A 7,607-nucleotide genomic window follows, 5' to 3' on the forward strand; every position below is an offset into this window, starting at 1 on the left:
CCTGCTCTATCCCATTTGCTTCTACAAAACTGCTCTCTTCGGTTCTCTGAATGTTTTGTTTGAACTAACATAACCCCAAATTGAGCTTGAGCTTGAGACAGCTGTGGAGAAAGGCCACTTGAAACAGCAGTGATGTTCAAAGATCTTTTTCCAAGCGCAGTGACTTTTTCTAGGTGTCTTGCCATGACATAAGCAAATTTTACTACATTAATTTTTTAAAATTAATTTCTGTGTGACTTGGTCCTTCTGATCTTTCTTTATAGAGTGTCGTGGTGTCTTTAAAAGCACATGAATACTGTTATCTCTAGTCAAAATGCAGTTACGGGGAAACCTAATTTAGATGGCGGTCTTCTACATCCCATTTTCATTACAGGCTTAATGGGAGCTGAGGCTCTGCCTTTGCCGGTCTTGCTGATGTACATATGCATCTCTACTATTTTATTTATTCCCCTGTTCTGATCTCTGCTGAACACTAAAATATGTGGCTGGGTGGTGTAGCCAGAACACAGAGGGAATCTTGACATGAGGCAGTACATCCTAAATCTCTACTGACCCATGCTGATCTGCCTGTAGGTAAAAATCAGCCAGCATTAAATGGGCTGGGATTTAAATAGCCATCTTCCTTGAACTCCACCCTGGATATATGTGAATCATATTGGATTAGTAGATGGTCCCTACTGCAGAGTTTCAAGATGATGCTCATTAACATGGTATAAGCATGTATAGGTGATTTCTCTCTTGCCTTTGGCAGGGGGGGAAGCCCACGGGCAACTGCAGGCACCCAGAAGGCTCCTCAGTGCAAAGCAACGCAGCAAAGGGGAGAGCCAAGGGCTAGCTATTTTCCCCAGTGCTCGTGATAGGAGCTGGCAGCAGCCTTGCTTAGCTATAAAATTCTTTGTTTTGCAGAGCTTTGAATGTGATTAATGTTCTAGTTCAGTCACACAGACTCTCTCCTTCAGTTACATTTACAGCCGTAGGACAACTTGCTCTTAAGTCACTGCATTTCCAACTGGTGCACGCTGAGACTGCTCTCAGTTTTGATTTGCACCGAGTAAAGTAGAAGAAAGGAAGTTTTTCATTTAAATGGGAAGTGAATTTTCTTACATGTTTAGATTTTTAAAAAAGCCCTCTATGTAAATCTGAAGATGACTAATGCTATAGGGAAACTAAATTTTATATAGGGCTCTCCTCTTATACGAGGAAGATTAAATATTTATAATGTGGACAATGGTTACTCTTATATTCCTCTTTCAAATTGGTTTGGTGAAAAGAGCGATGGTGGAAGGATGCCTTTTGGCTGTGGTGCAGTTTTTACATTCACCTAGTTAGAAAGGCAGACCAATTTCTCCTCTTTGACAATAGGAGATGTTGTTCTGGCGTAGTCATTCACACTTCCACCCTTTAAAAGGCCAAACCAATTATACTTAAGCAAACAAATATTGATCTGTTTACCTATTGATTTGTGAAATTGGCATGATAATGGACTGCAGCATCACCTCTGACCCTCAGGATGTAAAACTGTAATGGAAAGCTCCCTAGAAACTCGGTGCCAGTTCAGTGTGCGCTGACATCCGTGACCAAATGCTCTTGGGAGCGAGGGCAGTTTGCTCCTGTGCACAATAGTTTCCAAATTGGTGCCAGCTGCACCGTGTTTATTAAATTGCAGTCTCCAAGCATGCCTGTAGTGGCAGCAAGGGAGGCGAGGCAGCGCACCGCAGCTCCGAGGGAGTCGGCTCCTCTGGTTTAGGAAATCTCCCGGGCAAAGTGCCAGGGTCATTTCCTGGAGTATCTTGCACAGGGGGCCAGATGGCACCTGCTTTGCTTTTGTAGGAAAGAAAACTATTGAGGGTTTAGATCTGCTGGGCAGAGGAGCATCCTTCAGGCTGCTAATCTAATCTGCGTGTGCCTAATATGTGTCTGGCCTGGCCTCTACAGCATCAGAGTCGGCAGCTGACTTTTAGGGCAGAGCTGTGGGAAAGGGTTTGGTTTCTGGCTAACGAACAGCAGTGATAGGTGACTCGGTCCTGACTTCCCCCGAAAGCTTATCAACGGCAGCGCACTGCAAACAAAGCTTTACCAGCAATTTATTCCCAGTCAGAATCAGCCTGGGTTTGTGGGGCCTGTCCAGAGGCAGAGACCACTTTTCTCCAGAAATCACTAAGTGCCGCGTGAGTCCTCCCCTGCTGTTGGGGTAACGGTGACTAAGAGCTCTTTCCTCCTGCTCCTAAACTGTTGCCACTGCGTGTCTTCTCTGTGCACAATGAAAACAAAAAAGGGTTGGTTGCAACTCAAAGGGGTTCCCTGCCCTGCAGCTTTCCCCAAACTGAGGGTAGAGCATGGACCTAGCCCCTGGTCGTAGCTTGCCCAGTGACAACTACAGCAGAAAATGACTTTCTTAGCTGTATTTGCTTCAGGTGCGTCTTTAGCATGACAGAAACAGGAGAGGCAAGATTACAGAAGACTTTTTTTTTAAATCAACAAAATAATTCAGTAAGGGCGGGCAGGGAATCTGAAATGACGTGACTGCAATGATGAGAGCATCCCCCACCCTCGAAAGGACACAGGACCAGGGATGGCAAATAGGAGCAACTTCCAACAGCACACCTAAGACTCACAGTTCAGATATAAATGCTGTGTCACTTGAAATACAGCTGCAGCTGAAACATGGTCACCGTTTTATGCAACAGCAAGTTAGGAGTGTATCCTATTTTTACTCCTCTCCGCACCCTGTGTGAAGACAAATAGTCAGCCCCATCAGAGCATATGTCCCATGGCTGGCGAGAAGAGTGTAGTGCAGATACAGGATTCCAGGACACACAGGTTTGTTTCTGCAGCATCCAAGTCCTCTGCCCCAGCTGTGAAATCCAAACCCACCCAGATGCCAGAGTTCCCTGTGTAACCTAACACATGGGGAGAAGAGAGCTGGTGAGCAGCAAAGCTGCCTGGAGCCAGCTGGTTGGAAAAGCACTGGGGGAGAAGGGAAAGGATCTGAAATCTCACCTCTAGCCAGCTGGAAAGCATTTCTGCTACAGGGAAACAGGCTCCATCACTTTGGGATGGGAATGTGGAGACTGCGGGGCCTGGGGAGTGCTCCCTCAGGGGATGAGTCTCTATTCAGAACCAGTAGGAACAGCCATGTTTTGCCAGCCAAGCAGCTGAAACTTCGTCTGAAGCATCTCTGGAGCGGATGCAGTGAGAGCAAGTTCTGCACCCAGCAGAAAAAGCAGTACGGACAATAACTGGCGGTTTTGTGTTGTCTGGCTTGACAGCACCCACCTTGCTTCAGATAGCTCAGCAGCACCATTCTACACCAACGTCACCCTCCTAACCTTCTAATAGCAGCACAAGCACAAGCAACTGATCTCTGTAACTAATCTTTGAGTAACAACCGCGTAAATAGTCTGCATTTATACTAAAACTTCTATGCTGTAACGTAAGTGGGTGAAACCTCAAGCTAATAGATTAAAATTTCAAGTCTTTTTCAAGGCAGTAATTTCAGAGAGTTGCTCCCAGGCTCTAAACATTTGCCTTGTGGAGCAGACAGCATATAAGTCAACACATAAAAGTCTCCTCCCTACTCCGGCAAAGTGCAATAAAGAAATAATTACATAGCTGCTACTAAGAAGAAAAATCTGGGGTACTTAATGCTGCTCAAAGTTACGAGCTACTACTTGTGCCTAATAACTTTTTGTTAAAGGAGAATTATCAGCACTGCAGATAAGAGAGAGGTGGTTATCCTAAAAGGTGGTTAAGAGGCCTTGGCAAAAAAAACATCTAAATGAGAGAATGCAAACCGAAAAAAAAGAGAACACAAACAGAACCAAGGAACTGGTGGCTTTGAACCTCCTCAGACAGTGCGTACCCAGTGTGCCTCTTTTAAGACTCACTGGGAAATAATTGTATATTGATAACTTCCACGTGTGGGTAACAGTATTCTGTAATTTCATCAGATGCAGAAATAACTCTCTGGACGCTGCTTACCATTTGGGATGCACTGAAATGTTTCGTCTCTTTTTCTCTTTGAAGGTACCATATCTGAGCCTTCATTTTCATTTTAAGGAGCTGCTGCACCAACTTAGCAATTATATCATATATTAAAAGCAGATGCTTGTGAGAGGCAAGAACCTCCTCAATAAAACAATGACAGCAAACCAAACCCAGCCCCAATCTGGCAGTTTTTTTGGGTGGTGGTGGTTTTTTTTGCTATTGGCAGGGGTATAAATTCAACAAGCAATGTGAAGTACTTTAGGCTTTTGAAGGATTTCAGGAACAGACCAAGGAGCCACTTACTGACTCCTTTTTCCATGCCAGATTTTTCACAACCTAACGCTAGGCACATATGGATGGAGTTAGACAAACACATCCAATAGCTCACGGAGATCTGTTGGGCCTTCCTCCCATCCCAGCCCTCCTCTTCCTTCCCCCTCTCCCAGCCATGCAGCCCAGCCCCTCCCTTTCTTTCCCTCCACTGGTTCTGTCTCTTTGCTGAGCTGATGTGCCCAGCAGGGCAAACTCAGACCATCTCATGTAATTTCAAGTTAAACTGGGTGCCTAAAACACATCAGCATCCTGCTGTCTCATCTCCTGATCCATTCTTTTTCTCTGCACAGCAATGCCCGCTACTGTCAACAGCCGGCAGCACGGCCGAACGATGGCTGTTGCGCTTGACCGGGGGCTGTGTGGGCAAGCACAGCGAGGGAGAAGGGGGCAGAGGGGCTGTGTCTCCAGCACCAAGCTCCACAGCCCTGGGCACCCGTGCTCTCTACAGCTGGGGCTCCCCCCAGACCAGGGGCCAGCATTTACCAGAGACCATCGCTACATGGGTTCAACCATGACTCAACTTGATTTGGGGAAAACAGGAGGATTCAGCCTCACAAACCCTGCCAGATCACTTGTCCTCAGGGCCCAGCAACACGCCTGGACTTGGTTTGCAATTTTTAATCCTAGGGGTATTTCCCAAACCAGGCCTTGCATAAGGCCGCAGCAGGGGTCTGCAGGCACAGGAGAGAAGTTCTCTGGCTGAGACCCAACGCCGTTCATTCACACTGGGACCTACCTGTGTGCCCAGCCTACCCCCTCCTGCCCCCCAGCACGCCATGGGCATTTCCTCTCTCTGGAGGAAGCACTGGAGGTGCAGTATCCTAAAGACCCATTCGAGGAGCAAGAGGATCCATTTTAAGCTCATCTTCCTGCTATTTTCAACTAACTCCTGGAAATTCTAATAAAAGGGATCTCCAAGTAGCTTCAGATCAATGGAAAATGCACCAAAATGAAGTTTTTCCGTAACTACTAACAGGAGGAGGAACACATGAACTGCTAACACAATGCCAGCAGTCAATGCTCCACCCCTGCCTTGGGAATCTGGAAATGCTTCAGTGTCAGAACTGGAAGCCACAGAATGAAAGCCCTGGACTTCAGCTTGCTGGAAAATGTTATAAAAACACACCAGGAACCAGCTAACGCTATAAAGGAAAAAAAAAAAAATCCAAGTTGTTTTTAAGATAAATCCATGCAGCAAATTCAAGTCTGCCTTAAAGAGACAATAACTCCTACTCTGAGAATCTTATTAATAGAAAGAAAAAAAGCACAATGAGGGAATTCTTCACTGATTGTTTAGGTTTCCCCATTTGTTTTCCACTAATGCAAGGATCACAGCTGACTGAAAAGAAGGCAACAACCATTACTCCATTATAATAGCTAGGAACACAAGGCAGGAATAAATTTGGAGCAGACAGCTTTTAGCAGTTTCTTATGTGAAGTCTCTTAAAGAGGTCTAGAAACTATTCTATAGACCTTCCAAGTTCACTCTCTCCTCTCTGCTCCCCTGCTCCTCGGAACGCGCATTACTTATTTCACAGAATCACAGAATGTTTTGGGTTGGAAGGGACCCCTAGAGGTCATCTAGTCCAACCCCCCTGCAGGAGCAGGGACACCGCTAACTATTTCCCCAGGAGTTCCCCACAGTCAACTGCCATAAAAGTTTAGCAACCTGCCCTAGGACTCCTTTGAGCAGAGTTGGACACACACACTCTTCAGACCCTTCCTAGAAGCCTTCTGAGCATGGGAAGCGCTCACTTGTATCCCACACTTCTAACAAACTGTGTAACAAAGCCATGCCACGCTCTTTGCCACTCATTTTGAGCAGCAGCAACATCACCGCTGTAGAGACAGGGGAAGTAATTTCAACATTTCATTTCAGAGGCCGCAGCCAGTGAGCTGCACGGCACAAAGGCAGGGAAGGTGGCAGAGTGATGGTGAGAGCACAGGAATTGCAGAAGGGGGGGAGGGGGGCAATTGGGGAGCCTCAAATAAGAAAAAAAACCCATGAGGTAACCAAAAAAGTATCTTGGGAAGTACTTTTTATGAAAGAGTAATTCTCAGTATCACAATGCTTATCATTAAACACCATTCCTTCCCCTGTCCACCCCTCCCCTCCCAACAAATATACTCACTCTCTTCTCTGAATCATCCCCTTTTCTAAAGAAGGGCAGAAATTTGAAGTTTTGTATACGTCCACCTCTGAAAAAACAGACATACACTTGAGTGTTTATAATGCATTTGATAGGACAACCACTTTATTACAAAGAACAAACAATGCTTCGAAATAAGACTGATCAACTTGATTTGTACAAAATGTCAGTTTTCCTTGTAGAGGTCATTAAGTAACAGGCTGTAAGACTAAGTTCACGTCAAATTCGCTATCCTGAAATATCAGATAACAACAGTAATACTTATTATAGCTTCAGAGTTTATGGCATGATCATGTGCTCTACTCCAAACTACATTCAAAAGATATTGCTATCATTACTTTGAAAACACAAAGTGTAGGTTATTGTTCACTTCATTGCCATTTCCACGAGAACATTCTTAAGGTGAAGCCGTAGCAGTGTCTGCCGTCATCGGCACTGGCACGACCGTCCTCTACTTACGCCGCCACAGCTTCCCTAAGGGGTTTAGTAAACCTAGACATTTCTACAACATGGATGCTGTCACCTGACAGATTTCAGCTTCTGTTACAAGTCCTTCAGCGATACGTGAAATAAATGGGTAACACGGATTCTCAAGGAGCCGATGTCAACAGTCTTCCAAATGAATTCGAAAATCGAACGATCAGTATCTGTCTGATACCTAGTCCATAGGCAAACAGGTGGGATTTAGACATTATAAATACAGTTCTAAAAAACAGACCACAAGGTGTATTTTACAGCGTGTACCACAATTTCATTTTGAAGTAAAACTGTGAGGAACTGAGGATTTGCATATGATCACTGTCAACATCACCCAACTTGGACACAGAGGAGGGAGTGACATCTTATGTCAAGTCAGCTGAAGAAAGCACACTTACAAGGAAATTATACTTTCATTGAAAACGCCACAGTTTTACCCTTTGGTAGTTGTGACATACCCACTGGAAAAGAAATTGTGCAAAGCATGTGAAACCAAGTGCAAAAAAACTCCACCCAGACATACCCAACAGATTTTATTCTTAAATAACAACTCTACAATCACAGCTACCAACCAACAAAATCAAAGCCACAAGTGTTTTCTCTAAAGGCTTCTTTCACAGTACTAATAAGAAAAACCAAGTCCTATTCTTCTAGTGAACC

This window comes from Egretta garzetta, unplaced genomic scaffold (assembly GCF_000687185.1).
Source record: "Egretta garzetta isolate BGI_Z169 unplaced genomic scaffold, ASM68718v1 scaffold159, whole genome shotgun sequence".
Lineage (NCBI taxonomy): Eukaryota > Metazoa > Chordata > Aves > Pelecaniformes > Ardeidae > Egretta > Egretta garzetta.